We start from the raw sequence: 15,579 nt of genomic DNA on the forward strand, positions 1-15,579 counted from the left end.
CTCATATTCAATATCATCATCAGCCTAGCAGAACCACTAGAGGGCAAAGGCCTTTCGCATAATTTGCCTATAAACCTTACCCGGTGCTTTCTTGCCTCATTATATCTGCAAACCTTAATCTCAGCTGTCAACCTTATTTTAGTGTCTGCTTCAGACATTAGCCTTATATTGGCCATAGAGTTTTCTAAAATTAAGTATAGAGGACTCTGGCGCTGCGATCGTTAAGATACCATAGGAACAATGAGTACTACACGGATTTGTCTAGTCTTCGTACTTGCGAGCGGCAGATCATACTTGGGGCTTTATTTATTGCTGTGTTTCCGTTTTGTTTAGAAGAAAAGAACAAACCCTTTTGAACGTAGTGATTCAAGTGAAAAGGTAAGCTCAAAACAATAAGGTGGTGAAGCGCAAGCGCTGAACATTTGCTGCTTTTTGTTTTGAAAAAAAAACAGCTCCAAGTCACACGAACCCACACGGAGCCAGAAGCAGGCCAGAAGTACGAAGATTTGACAAATCTGTGTACTACCCGTCATTGCCGTGCTCACTGAAGCGCTGTGCGTTGCTGCTTTCATAGACACCAGCGCCAGAGTTTCCTCAAGTGTATATTACGAAACTCTGTAATCTTGGCATCCAGTCAGTCGGGCAAACACCCATCATGTAAACTTGCTGCATGCTTCACCCAGGACGGTTTCTGCTCCCTGCTTTCAACAGTCATATTCTTCGCTCCTTCGTGTGCTTCCTGATGTACTCTTCTCCATGGTTCATATAACTCCTTAAAGAAAGGTCCGCAATGCCGATAAGACTTGCAGTATATCCACGGATCCACAGTGCACGGAGTGAATAATGATGAGGGAGGTGAAGCTTCGGAGGATTTTATCGCTAAAATGTTGTTCCTCCGTCCATCCATCCGTCCGTGCGTCCGTCCGTCCGCCCGCCCGCCTGTCTGTCTGTCTGTCTGTGACTCCGTCTTTTTGTTTGTCTGTCTGTCGGTCCATCTGTCTGCTTGCCCATTCGTCTGGCCCTGCTGATTGAGCATAGAGCTAGGTGGTCACGTCCCAAGAGCGACACGCATGTACACACGCATGGCTTAAAGGAGCTTCGCCCCTTGAAAACTAAGCCCGAAGGCATAACAAGCAATGTGTGCCTGTGAACAAGCTCTCAGTAAACCCTTGCAGACATTCACCAGAAAGCGTAAGTGCAGTCGCCAGCGTAAAGCAATCTGATAGCAGCAACTCTGAATTTCTGACAACTAGCAGCTATAGAATCCAGTGTCATGTAACAGTTTTAATAGCAGCCATCGTGGTTTACAGCTGCTGCAGTGTACTAGGCAGTTTGCGTGCAGTCTATTGCTTCGACACAAAGAAGTGATAGGAAATACAACAATGGAAGCTGTTTGCTGATCTCTGTCATGAGAGCGCTCACCACCGTGCCATTTTATTGAAATTCCCTATCGGTGCCTGAACGACGCAGCGCTCCATCCATCCTCTGCCCGCCCATGATGTCTTATTATGCTTCTTCGGCGGCTGTAGTCGGCTCACGTGCTCAACTTCCGCTTGAGCCCCACAAAGCAGGCAGTCTTTTCAAGCTTTCACCCGTCAGTTGGGGAAATGACATGCGGGACGATGTTATCGATTAATACTTCAGGCATAACAATACTTTGAAGAGGAAGCCGACGACGAGAATGCTACCCAAATGTCCGTATATTTGCTGTCGCAATAAAACAAACTGAGCTGTCTCGGTACCTTTTACAAACTTAGATACGTAATAGACAATTCGTAAGGGCATATTCAGTTGACATTGATGGAAAGTTAACGAGGGCCAACGTTATGCACACACACACGTTCATTACCTCGTGGCAATGTTAAGATGTTCATCAACTAGCCGAGCATGACAAGCGAATGAGACGGCAATGCCCACGGCATCCGACTATGCATTCGCGCTCCCCTCTTGAAGACAAAGCTCAAATGCCCTGTAAGGTTTTGTTGTCATTGTGAATTTCGGACTCTTTAAATATTAGGTGTATAATTATTATCTGCAGTTTTTTGTTGTTTCTCATTTTTCTTTTCTTCGTTTGTTTCTTATCCTCATTTGTTTTTAATGTTGTCGTGGTGGTAAGGGCTCATATCTCAAAAATATCATTGTCAGTGTCGGCGCTGGTACCATTGGTTGTGAGGCCAAAATCACCATCTTGTCCGTGAAAAAAGATGTTACTAATGCGAATAAATTAAATAATAAAGTTTTTCTTGTGTTGGTGAGGGTCGAACTCAGGCCCTCTGCGTGCCAGCTGGTGTTCTGCCATAGAGCCACAATATTTGCTGAACCTCGTTTAGAAAACAACACTATAGGAGTGTCGTGTCGATGCAGTCTCCCTAATGCATCGCATAATGCGCAGCAGAAGCGCAAAATTGTGTGAGGCGTCAAAATATGGGAACTGAACAACGAGTAGGTGTCCGAAAGACCCACTCATAACAAAGCACTTAAAACATTTATTCAGCAGTAGCAGCAGAACCATAACAAATGGAAGAGCTGCGCTGGTTTGCATGTTGACCTATTTGGACGCATTGTGTGCCCTTCACTGATTCAAAAAAGAAGAAATAATGGCGTATTAGGTGCTTTCATTTCATTATATTTTAGGAAGCTAAAGTTACGCGCACAGTCGTTCGTTTCTCTACGGGATGGTTGAGGCTTGTGCCGAGAGCCGAAGCAGGTTCGATGTTCAGAAGGCCAGGTGTACGAGGCTGTATTACGCCACCGCGACCGGCACTTCAAGACAATACTAAAGCGTCTTCAAACATTTTATTCGAAAAAACTTATCGTACATTTACATTATTGTGGGTGGAAAGAGCAAACAATATTTTTTGTGAAAGCAGAACAGATGGCTTGCTTTATTTTTTTTTCAGGGAACGTTCTTCCTTTCAAGAGTCACCCTAATATGAGCTTTGGAATTTCCTCTGAAATACACACCCGGGTATTCCTTGTGCTTTTTAGTGACGCTAATTGCCTTATTCTGGCTGACAAGCTGAAAACAGGTAAAAGTGAAATAATTATTCTATTCAGCAATTTGTGTTCGTTACAACAGTTCATTATTTTTCATAATTTAAGGAGTGTTGGCTGGCTTCGTTTGGATGAAGTCATAATGTTTATTGTTTTGAACAAGGACACCGTACATTCCCTCTCAATTCCCAAAAGCCGACCCACCGGCTGGCCTCTTGTGGGGTAATTATTTGCTCAAGTTGTGCTCAGAAGTGATACCAGCCGCAATAGGCTTGCTCCAAAGATGTGCTACTTAGGGGTATTTGGGCGCATGATTTGGCATTGCAAGCGTGACGCGGTAAAATGAACACCGGCGCGCATGCGCACCGGGTCACGTCGAAATGTTTAGGTGCCTTGAGTGTGGCGCGCATTAATGTTCTTACATCACACGTATTTAATGATTATCATGTTTGCACCAGTCACATACCTTCGCCATTCATGCACGTGACGTATTACGAAATTTTGGTTTATGTGAAGGTTGTGAAACGGCCGTGAGCACATCATAAGTGTGGGACAAAGTCTTGTTGCTACATCACACGCATGTCATGATCATCATGTTTGGACGTGTCATTTACCTACGTCGTCCGTACACCTCACGTGATACCGAATCGGGTATACGTGAAGCTAGCGAAACGGCCTCGAGCGCATCATGTGCATGGCATGTAGTCATGTTGTCACATGACACGCATCTTATGATTATCATGTTTGCACCAGTCACATACGTTCGTCATCCATTCACGTCCCGTAAAACCAAATTTGGTATATGCGAAGCTTGCGAAACAGACGCGAGCACATCGTTAGTTTGGCATATAGTCATGTTGTTACATGACACGCATGTCATGATTTTCATGTTAGGGTCTGTCACTTGCGTTCGCCATGCAGTCATGTCATACCAGTTTCGCAACATGTCGTGTGAAAGAAACCACTGCAAGAGCAGCAAGATCATGAAATGTAAATCATGACATCGGAGACATACGTGTCATAATTTTCACGTTAAGACTAGTCCCTTATGTTCGTCATACAGTCATGTTATGTCATACCAAGTTTGGTATCGATACCACAATCGAAATGGCCTGGAGAACTAAATGTCGTAGGCGGATAGATAGATAGATAGATAGATAGATAGATAGATAGATAGATAGATAGATAGATAGATAGATAGATAGATAGATAGATAGATAGATAGATACGCTCAAAGTCACAGAAGTTCGCAAAAAAAACGCTTCGCTTTTTAAAAACAACCTGTCACCTGTCATTTCAGTTTTATTTATTAATCCTAGCTGTCTAATCGCGACAAGTCATCAGAACACTAATTAAGAAATCCATTTATGTAACAAAAGGAGATGTCGTACCTTTGTATGAGAAGGCTCAGTGGATCAGGCGACCACTAGATGATATGGAGCTGGTCAGATAGGTTGGCGGGTTGTGATCAGTCACAACCTTTATTGTGGCCCCGATTAGCCAGGCTTCCGAATGACCTGGCGCCCACACCACAGCGAATGCCTTTCTTTTAATTTCAGACCACTGTGCCTGTTGAGAAGTGACCTTCTTACTGAGGAAGGCAATATGCTTCTGATTTCTAGCTATCTCCTGAGCCCAACAAGCACCGACACACCTTTCAGCAGCATCAGTAGTTAGCACTAACTCCTTGTCGAAATGGAGAGCACTAAACGAAGGCACATACTTCAAGGCCAGCTTTATAGCTATGAAAGCACTTTCACATTCTACGCTCCACGGGATGGCTTTAGGTACGCGGCTGTTCATGAGGTCAAGCTAAGGGCGCGCTATCTTTGAGTACGCAGGAATGTATGCCCGATAATAAGTGAAAAGCCTTAGTGATCTTCACACATCTCGCTTTGTGCGTGTTTATTTTTTTAGCAGTGATATCGCCTTAACCATATCGAAGTCAGGGGAGTGAGACCCTGGAAAAACCACGTGTTCTAAGTACTCTCGTTTGTACGAGCCGTCACTTTGCGGGTTAATCGTTTGACCTGCCTCCGCTATAGCGACTAACACCGCGTCAGTTGACGAACATGTATGTGACTCCCAGCTTTCCGAGTACACTAATATGTCACCTATGTAAGTACATGAATAGCCTCTACGCCTTTGAAGTACCTCATTTATAATCCATTGGAAATTCGTGGCAGAGTTTGCAGCCCATATGGCATTACTTGCACGCATATAGACCACTCATAGTTGCGAATGCGGTAAGCTTCTGCGAGTTTTCTTTGACCGGCGTCGGCCAGTATCCTCGAGTCATGTCAAGTAGCGTAATGTCGTTAGCCTTCACCACTTCATAAAGCAATTCCGCTGTTTTCCACATTGAAAAGTTGTCTGGTTAGTGATGGCTTTCGTTTCATTATCATCATCATCATCATCATCACCATCATCAGCCTGACTACGTCCACTGCTGGTGAAAAGCCTCTCCCATGTTCCGCCAGTTAACCTGGTCGGTCCTGTGCTTGCTGCGGCCAATTTACACCCGCAAACTTCTTAATCTCATCTGCCCACCTAACCTTCTGACTCCCTTTAACCCGCTTGTCTTCTCTGGGAATCCAGTCAGTTACCCTTAATGACCAGCGGTTATCCTGTCTACGCGCTACATGCCCGGCCCATGTCCATTTCTTCTTCTTGATTTCAGCTATGATATCCTTAACCTCCATTTGTCCCCTAATCTACTCTGCTCTCTTCTTGTCTCTTAAAGTTACACCTACCTTTTTTCTTTCTATTGCTCGCTGCGTCATCCTCAATTTAGGCTGGATCCTCTTTGTAACTCACCAGGTTTCTGCTCCGTAGCTAAGTACCGGCAAGATACAGCTGTTATATACCTTCCTCTTGAAGGATAGTGGCAATCTACCTGTCATAATTTGAGAGTTCTTGCCAAATGTGCTCCACCCAATTCTTATTCTTCTAGTTACTTCAATCTCGTGGTTCCGCTCCGCAGTTATTACCTGTCCTAAGTAGACAGTGTCTTTTTCAACTTGTAGAGCACTATTACCTATATCGAAGCGCTGCTCCCTTCTTCGGCATTCGGTTGGCGGTAATCAATGTGCATTCTCACCGAATACCGTCTTTCTTCGCGACGCACACCACCGGGTGCTCTAAACTGATTTTGATCGAGTATATCAAACCCCATTCTTTCAACTCAGATACTTGTCTTTTCACATCTCCTCTCAGTACTACCGGCACAGGGTAGGTATAGGACTTCGCCGGCGTCACGCCTAAGAGCAGAGTGATTGTATGTTTCTCAACTTTAGAAATTCTACGCTTTTCTGAATCAAGTGTTTCATGCTTTTTCACTATGTCTTTCAATTCATGTTCCTGTGCATTAAACAGGTGTGTGTTGCTACAGAGTGCTGTAACTACACCTTGTCTGTTTCTCAACGCTGTGGAGGTTTTTAACTGACCAAACCCTTCATCTGTCTCAACCAACACTGCTGTGTATGTACCTACGCAATGTGCTTCCTGGGATGACTGGCGTGAACCCATTTATCAGCACCCTCCGGGAACCCTGATGACGGAGGTGTGTTGTCGTACCTACTGCACTGTCTCTGCCAGTCTATTCCATTTAGGTTACATTTCCTACGTGTCCTGTATCAAGAACCAGTACTTGCTCCCCCACGTCTAAATCTTTAGGCCTGGCCGAAAGATTGTACTTCTGAGTATACATCTGCTGTGTTAGTTCTGTGCCGCCATCAACTGCACGAGCTTCTTCTGCCATTCGAGCACGTATTTGTGTCAAATAAGCAGTCGCAGATTTATTTGGACATACTGTAGGTTTTGAATATCTCGTCCAGCTTTTCTGCAATATGTTTAATGGTCCTTGGGCCATACGATCGTACATTAGCTCGAATGGTGACACGTCTGTTATCTCATGAGGGATCTCACAATGCGTAAACAGAACACATGATTGTAACAGTCCCAATCTCGCGTATGATCATGTATGACTTTTTCAGCATCACCCTAAATGTTCCCTGCCACCTCTCTTCTAGGCCGCTACTCTGTGGGGGTTCCGTCGTTGAAAATCGTACCTCCACTCTTATCCTTTCTGTCAGCTCTCTAGTTAAAGGTGCTGTAAAGTTAGTTCCCTGATCACTGCATGATTTTTGGGACCCCGTAGCGCGAGGAGATATCCAACAACGCCTGACAAGTTGCGCGTGTGGTCGAAGCTCGAAGCGTGTGACCTCTTGCCACCTCGTGCATAAGTCAATAATGTACGAAGCGTACCAAAGGCCACACGATGAAGCCGGTTCTATAGAACCAACACAGTCAAGGTGCACTATTTGGAAGAATTTTTGCGATCGTATGAGGAGAGCGATTGGCACTTAATCGGCCACCTTTCAACTCTCGAATTTCTGGCAGGTAAGGCAAGAATGACAAAGCTTTTTGATGTCCAACACCATTGTCGACCAAAAAAATGCACTACGAACACGCTCTTTTGTTTTCTTTGCTGGTAAATTCCCGCCAAAAGGCGCATCATGAGCCAGCTCCAGCACTTTATGGCGTGCTCCATGTAATACAAGTTGCTTACACTGCATCCCCTTCAAGTTTCCGGTGGAACACTAAGCTCCTCTCTATGAACATTCAATGTGTTCCGTCTTGCACCTGCTGTCACAGCAAATGCAATGAGATGTGCTCTCATTGATTTTTCATGAACACATCATTATACGCCTCATCAGCCGGTTCTTCTCCTTCAGTCAAATAAACTGCTCGCGATTCCTTGGAACCTGGCTGGTGCTCCGGCTTCTCCTTAACACTGACCTCATCTTCACGATGAATTTCCTCAGCAGCATTCTACTTCACTCTCACTATCTGAATAGTCATTTCCCACGATTCACTTCACGTATCTTTAAGATTTTCCAGCGTCTCCGGTGTATGTAGGGAATTTACTTCTTCGACGAGTTCATCGGTGACTGCACACAGCTCCATCAGCTCTGGAGCTGAGCCTTTGCCCGGATTATGCAGCGCTAACGGGACGTACATTAGATGAGCCGCAGCAGTCTGCCCAAATGCTTCTGTCATGCGCACATGGCCTCTTCCTTGAAGTTTCACTGAATATAGCTCTGACTCTTTCCTGATCACTGTAATATTCAACCCTGAATATAAAAACACTTTCAACTGGCGACCCGCACTTATAAATTCTATCGATGTTAAGCTTTACATTCCAGCACCACAGTGCTCTCCTTCACCGGTTCACATGCCGCCCTCGCAAAGAGTCTATCCGGAGACGAACGTTCGTGTCCCTCTTCCGCTGCCGGTCATGTCGTTTGCGAGCACTGCCACTTATAGTGTCCACTCTCTCTGCAAAAATAGCATTGGAAGCCCGTTCTTTCATTTCCCTGAGCCAGCCTATCTGTCGAGCGGCGATTGACCGTATCACCAATCTTCGAACGTCCAGTAGCTGGATTTCGTGACTTTCTGTAACTCGTGCTCTCATCATATATCTGCGCTAACTTAGCAAGGTCACAAGGCCTTAGCCAATCTGCTATGTCATGCTGAAGGACGTATGTGCGCATGTCTTCGCGCATCCTCTGGCGGAGTCAGCCTGAGATGAGCAACATTGCAGCTCCTCAACACTGCTAGTTTCTATAATGTGGAGATAATTATCGAGCAAAATTTTGAGTCTCGTGGCGAACTATCTCACACTTTGCTGTCTTCTCGCCTTTTCGACAGACATAAAGGCGACGTTTGTATTTCTCAGGTAAGAGTTTCAGTTCATGCAGGGTCAGATCGCGAACCTCCCCATATGAAAGTACTCAGTCCTCAGCTCGATTTGCACTAATGTGAACCTAGTTTTGTTCAAAAACGGCACGATGATAGTGCAATTTAACATCTTCATGGATGACACAGCTTCTAAACTTATTTTTAGCGATGCCAAACCCCGTAGGCACCAACCAAATTGTCGGAAACCGGCATTAGAGGAAGAAATGCTTGCTAGTGATCCGCATACGGTGCTAAATGTGACCTGTCACTCCAGTCCACCTCAACTTCTGTCTGAGCCTGAAGCTTCAATTTTTGTAGCTTCATTCGCAGCTTCAAACCTTCTATTTATAGTTACTTCATTGAATCTTGAACACCAGGATTCGCACTTTCACTTGCTACCACATTTGTGCCAATCATACCCACCAATGCCTCATTGCGATCTGGCTCCTGGTTCTCAGAAGTCCCATCTGCCCTCTGACTTCTCGTCACTCTAGTCGCCATGGTGCACCGGTAGAAAACGGAACAGGGACTCACCTGTAGTTCACTGTGCGTAGATGAGTCGCCACACCACATCCGGGTGGAAGTTCCAGTCCGCAGATAGTGGAGACATTTTTACCGCTGTAGTTGTATGTACGTGCACAACTCAGTCTGCCTTGAGAGATGTGCTAGTTTCCGGTCACGTGCTAGCGGTCACGATCTCCGTAACTGCAGCAGTCGATCACCGCTCTGGGTGAGGAGCCGATCAATGTCCGAGCATCAGAAGCCATCCCGGCTCAGCTGTTCGTCACGGTTGGTGTTTCGCCGAGTTCGGGTTTCTTAAACTGTATATCTTCATCTCTTCTCTGACGTCACCTGATGACCGTTTCTTTTTCGCTCCCACCTTTGGCTTTCAGTGTTTCTGTTCCAGGCCGGCAGGATATCTCATTGTCCTTCCGGATGCCGCCACGAGATCCTGCCGATTACGCCATTTAGGATTACGGTAATAGATTTAATCCCGATGGTTCAGATAATCACGGCAACACGTTGACTGGCTGGATAGGCCCGGTTGCTCAGTTTCAGGCAAACTTCATTTTATTTATGCACTGACACTTATTTACAATGAAAGGCTTGTGCAGCCACTCTGCCTACCACACAGTAAGCACTGGGCTATATTAATGTCAACATTACTTGCCGAGCCCTTAATGTACTGCATACATACACACCAATTTCTCGATGTAGTTAATAATCCTGGATCAGAGTAGGTGCCAAGTATGACCTCTCATCTGGGACCACCTCGTAGGACGAGTCCCTTTTTATGCTCCACGAATGCAGCAAACAACTCTTCTTTCCTCATAGACGTGTCTCCGCTTCTATTTTCTCACATTTTGCTCTCCTCAACCTCCAAGAAATCAGCTAAACAACTCCGTCAATTTTTCAACGTACAGCTTAGAAGTACTTTCGCGCAACAAGAAGCCTGGCTAGACACCTAGTCGGCTGTCTGGAATTAGTGCACAAGATGCTGCCGCCGGTCCACACTTACGGTGACAGTACGACACCACATTATCCTGTCGGAAGTCGTGTCACGACAGAAACCATTTGTTTTTCAGACTCCCCCACCATGAGAACACTTCCGCTCTGCGAGTCACTCACCTGTGCAAGGTACAGTAAACAGAAGCTCACGGGGTTTGGCAACAAAGGCACGTACAGAGGCGAATGGCTTATCCCATCTGTGCAGCCACTTTTCTTTATCTCCCCTTTTCGTGAGATGCCATCTATCGAATGGCCATTCTTCGTATGCCCGAAGCATAACAAACTCTCTGGTAATTCTTAGTATCTTTTTCTGCGACTTCACGTGCCTAAATTTATGAAAGTCTGTTTTCCCTCCTACCACGCTGATCGTTCCAGACGAAAACGTTATCTATTTGTATAAGTAAACAAAAGTCTGCATCGTACATACTATGGTGTTACCAGCAGGTTCTCTTGTAACGCTCGATAGTGGCAGTAACGCGTTCCTTTCCTTGGTAACTTAGTAACGTACTCGCTACAATTTGTAACAGTAACGAACAATGTACTTGCTATACAGTTTTACCGTAACGTGTGGTCTCACGTTACTCGTTACTTTTTCATTTTGTAGCAGTCATTTTTTCACAGCTCACCCCAACGATTATTTTAGATGCAGCGTCGGACACCTACTGGCTTGTCAGGCACGAACAAAATATCCACGAGAGGTATCGGTATTTTTTTCTTCAAATCGCGGGTAGATATTTTCTAGGACACGATGATTCCGGTGAATAATGTTGGGCCATTGCCCCACAACGCTTGAAGGAAGCCGTGGAATTCACCAAGAGTAACACTCTGGACAGGCTTTTCATGGAAGTGGATTGTATGTAGCAGGTGAATTTCTGGCACCTGACTTTTCTCCACCCCAAAGACAGGTGGCCCGGAGGAAAAGCAATTAGGCAGGTTTACTTCATACTACGAGTTCATTGTGACTCCTCGATAGGGGGGGGGGAAGCAAAAAAACTGCGACAACATAAAAACGGCGCCCGCAAGTTCCACCAAAAAAAAGGATCACACCCACTTCTTTGGCCTGTATATCAATTACTATAGACGACCTTTTGTGGAATCCTGGCTCATCCACAAAACAGCTGCTAACTTCCACCGCTGTGTACATGTGTGCTGCCAATTGACAGTCTGCTTCAATGAAACTTTTCGCATCATAGAGAAAAAGTGTCGCCTCACGGCGGCAAGAAGAAGTGCTTTCAAAACAAAAAAATTAAAACTTGTCTGAGGAAGACGCACAGCGTAAACTGTTTTTTTTTTCGCATGAAAAACTTTTTTGCGCAAAAAAATTTCCATACTCGCTACCTTTATAGCGTCCCTGCGTTTGAACAAAAGCCCATTAATAATACTGTATCCCAAATACTATGGTTAGCTACGTTTACAGATAGCTACACGGCATACGTAATGACGGTTAGTCTCCTAACCGTGGTTGTCACAAACAAATTATTGTAGGAGACATTGACAAAGATCTGAAAACAGATAGCTTAAATTTGATTTAGTGTTTTATCTTTCATTAACATAATACGCAATAGCCAAAAATGAAGTTAGTTTTTTAATGGGTACTTCAGAAGGCTAAAATATGAAACATATTCAACACGGAGGTACCAATTGCATTGCTTGTTGTTCTGGAAAGTTCACGACGATGTACGACATAAATATTACCATTACTAGGAATTCAAAGTTAACAGTCTTCGCAACTTGTAAAGTGAAGAAAAAAAGTTTTGTAGAATAAATATATTTGCGAGATTTAATGACACTTTCTGCCCAACAGTTGATGCGAAGTTGTTAACACTTGTCAACTTTGTTTTTAAAAGAAGTTTCGCTTTTTTTCTTTCCAAAATGGCAACTGCTTTTCTGGTTATTGAACTTCAGAGCGAGCGAGGTTGATCTTGAACACCCTGACATAAACGCTCGCAAAATTTTGCAGTAATTATACAGGTTATTAGGAACAAAAAGTGTTTAAGCCCACACTTTCTTGTGAGTGAACATTCAAACATTTCTTCACATATTCTAGCATACATGTTCTCGCATCTATTTTCTTGTACAAGCCCACCGTCAAAATGGGCCTATTCCACGTACGTATTCTGTGCACACGCAAGATTTTAGATGCGGAGCATCTAATACTCGAGGCTTGTAGTGCGGCGCCGTCCGCAAGCTTCCTCCTCCTTCTTCCACCACCTGTGCATCCCTTCCTCCTCTACACACCGCGCGCGCTTCACTCCTCCACCATCTGTGCACCCTTCCTCCTCTACACACCGCGTGCGCTTTTCCTCTTCACGAACATTCGCTAGCTGTATAATGTAGCGCGCATGCGCCGTCACGCTTCGAGAACATCGGCAGCTGACGCGCGCGCATGCGCCGTCGCGCTTCGAGAACATCGGCAGCTGACGCGCGCGCATGCGCCGTTGCGCTTCTCCCCCTTCTCGAACATTCGACAGCTGACAGTGCATGCGCCGTCGCGCTGTATATATACTCAAGGTCGGCGCTCGCTCGCTCAGTTGCCGCTCGTCGGTTGGTTTGTACGGCGCGTCGACGTCCAAGGTCGCGGTGAAATGAATTCCAACGAATCCACAAACACAATGATCGACGTCCCTTCGACCAGCGCCGCCCTTTCGCATACGTGTGTACGTGTTCACTCATTTAACACCCCCTCCTACAACCACGTTAACCAATTTAGCCATCGACCCAAGTAAGTCGCAATTTAACACCCCATTTCACAGCCACGTTAACCAATTTAGCCATCGACCCAAGTAAGTCGCACTTTAACACCCCGTTAACCAATTATATGCTCCGCATCCTCCTCAGTGTTCCCCCGAGGGAAGCTGCGGGCAATTTTTTTTGACGGCCAAGCACGATGACAAGTGTAGGCCAAGGCGCACCTAAAGCCACAAACATGCAAATGCTCCCCCCCCCTCCAACATAAAAAAGGCGCCATTGCAGGCCTTCAGAAATTCTATATACTGGCGCGCGGTGGGCAATTTCGGAGGCCAGCGTTCACCAGTTATGATTTTGACTATCTCCTCTTGAGGTGCTGTGTGGACCCGGAAAAGGCTGATAACTGTATATTTCTTTAGAGTTCTGTGATGTTTTTTTTGCGAATAACGTGGATGATGGAATCTCATATAGTCTATAATGTGACATTGAAAAAGTGGCTTCACTATGTGCCATGGAGCCGAAAGACATTGCATGTAACTCTGCAGGCATCTTTAAGTTTCTCTATTATTGATAAGGTGTGTCGCACTACACTTTGCATGAATATTTCTCGTCAACCTCACATTTTGGTTGTAATCCTTGTTTGAGATAGGCGTGTAATGCGAATCATATATTTTAGATTTAAATATTTTTGTGGTGGGTTCCTGAAACAAAATATATTTATCAAACTTACTGTGGAGTGGCTGCAGTGGTAACATCCACCATTTTTTTTGTAATGGTAACGCGTAAAATTCTGTCAATGCGTTCTTTTATTTTTGTTTGCGTAATGAGTAATGCGTTTAGTTAACTTTCTTTTCTATAACTTGTGCAACAGTAGGAACAGTCATAAACAGCAGCCGCTTTTCTCAGAAACACTCCCGCGCGAGTACAAGGCATCTATTGTGGTAAAAGAAGTTACGTTTACAGTCCTTGTTGTTTTCTTCATTAACTGCTAAATGATTATACAGTACAGTTACCCTTTTCTTTTTTACCCATACTGTAAACGTTTCAGGCTTTCATGGTGGTCTCACCACATTAAATCATGGCGCTTCCATCTGCATTGAATGATCTTCCGCGATTCCTGCCCACAGAAACGGGCCTAGTTCTATATTCGCACATAAAAACTCAGAAAGTGTGTTTTTATAACTACTAACGTACAAGATTGTGAACGAAGCACATTTTTTATTTGTTGGTTTGCTTCCTTTCTTGTTTGTTAACTAGATTGATCATTTTTGTTAACAGCAACTCTAACGAAGAAACTGATGGTGGGTGATAAGTTTCTTTCAAGTAATACGAATATCTTCGTGTGCTGAAAACTACCGAGGTCTTGGTTTTCATGGGGTTTAACTGTTGGTTATGAGCCAAACAACGCGTTGCTTAGTAATAAGGTATTTGCTGTTTCGCACGTAGGTCAGGGGCACTCCAATATACTTTGCAGTCTAAAGTTCGTGCGATAACGTTTATGTACCTCATTGTGAGGCATACTTCAATGTTTACGTTTGCGCTTATTTGCCGATTGCATAATCAAATATAAGAAATATCTTGGCAGCGAACCTGTCAGTCTCACTGAACTGCAAAAATTTTCAATTCGCCGTTTTTCACAGATGCTTCAATGAATTTATTTCCTTCTTTATTTCGCAGCACATATCCAACGGCCCTGGTTTCGCTGCTCAATGTGGCTTACAAAACTTCGTGTAAAGATGCCACCAAAATGCTGTCAGTTTGTTTTCGAACTTCTGTGTACCTACAAGGTTGATTATATTAATTTTTTTGAGCCAATATGCCTTAATCAGACATCACAAAACCCAAAATCTAATGTATAGCCTGTGACATCAACCCTTACTTCAAACTGGGAAAATAAATGGATAACCTGTCATGTACTAAATTATACATGTGCAAATAAAAACTTTGTTACGAAATACATACAGCTCCAAGTGAATTGCGTGTTGCATGTTGATTACTTTGAGTGAAAAACATTAAAAACGAAAATAATATTTACCAAAAAAGAAGATAGCGAAAATTTCGCTATAGAATTTCAAGATAATTTCAGTTGTCAAGGCGTCATTACACATCTGTGGGATTGACTTAAGTATACAAATTTTTGCTCTGCAGTAAGCCTGCAATGCTAATATGATTAAATGCGAAACATTTCTTTGTGTATTGCAGGCCGTTTTACGATCCATCCATCCATCCATCCATCCATCCATCCATCCATCCATCCGTCCGTCCGTCCGTCCGTCCGTCCGTCTGTCTGTCTGTCTGTCTGTCTGTCTGTATCTATCTACTATCTATCTATCTATCTACTATCTATCTATCTTTCTATCTATCTATCTATCTATCTCTGTCTGTCTGTCTGTCTGTCTGTCTGTCGCTCTGTCTGTCTGTCTGTCTGTCTGTCTGTCTGTCTGTCTGTCTGTCTGTCTGTCTGTCTGTCTGCATCTGAGCGTTGTCGTGATCGCCCCCTTATCTGGGGATGAACGAATATTAGTATGCGTTAGATGGTTTCACGAATATGACTCACTGGTCATGACAAGTATAATGTGGATATCCCGTCACGTACGTGGTGAAACCCTTTCCGCCAGACACGTGTGCTTTATGCCGGTATACATC

The 15,579-nt window shown here is 44.4% G+C and overlaps 1 pseudogene; it reads left to right on the forward strand.

Moving 5' to 3' along the window:
- LOC142814384 (uncharacterized) overlaps positions 1 to 14,890 on the forward strand; it is a 32,678-nt pseudogene extending 17,788 nt beyond the window's left edge.
- The last annotated feature ends 689 nt before the right edge of the window (positions 14,891 to 15,579 follow it).

The sequence above is a fragment of the Rhipicephalus microplus genome, chromosome 4 (assembly GCF_043290135.1).
Source record: "Rhipicephalus microplus isolate Deutch F79 chromosome 4, USDA_Rmic, whole genome shotgun sequence".
In the NCBI taxonomy this organism is placed as follows: Eukaryota; Metazoa; Arthropoda; class Arachnida; order Ixodida; family Ixodidae; genus Rhipicephalus; species Rhipicephalus microplus.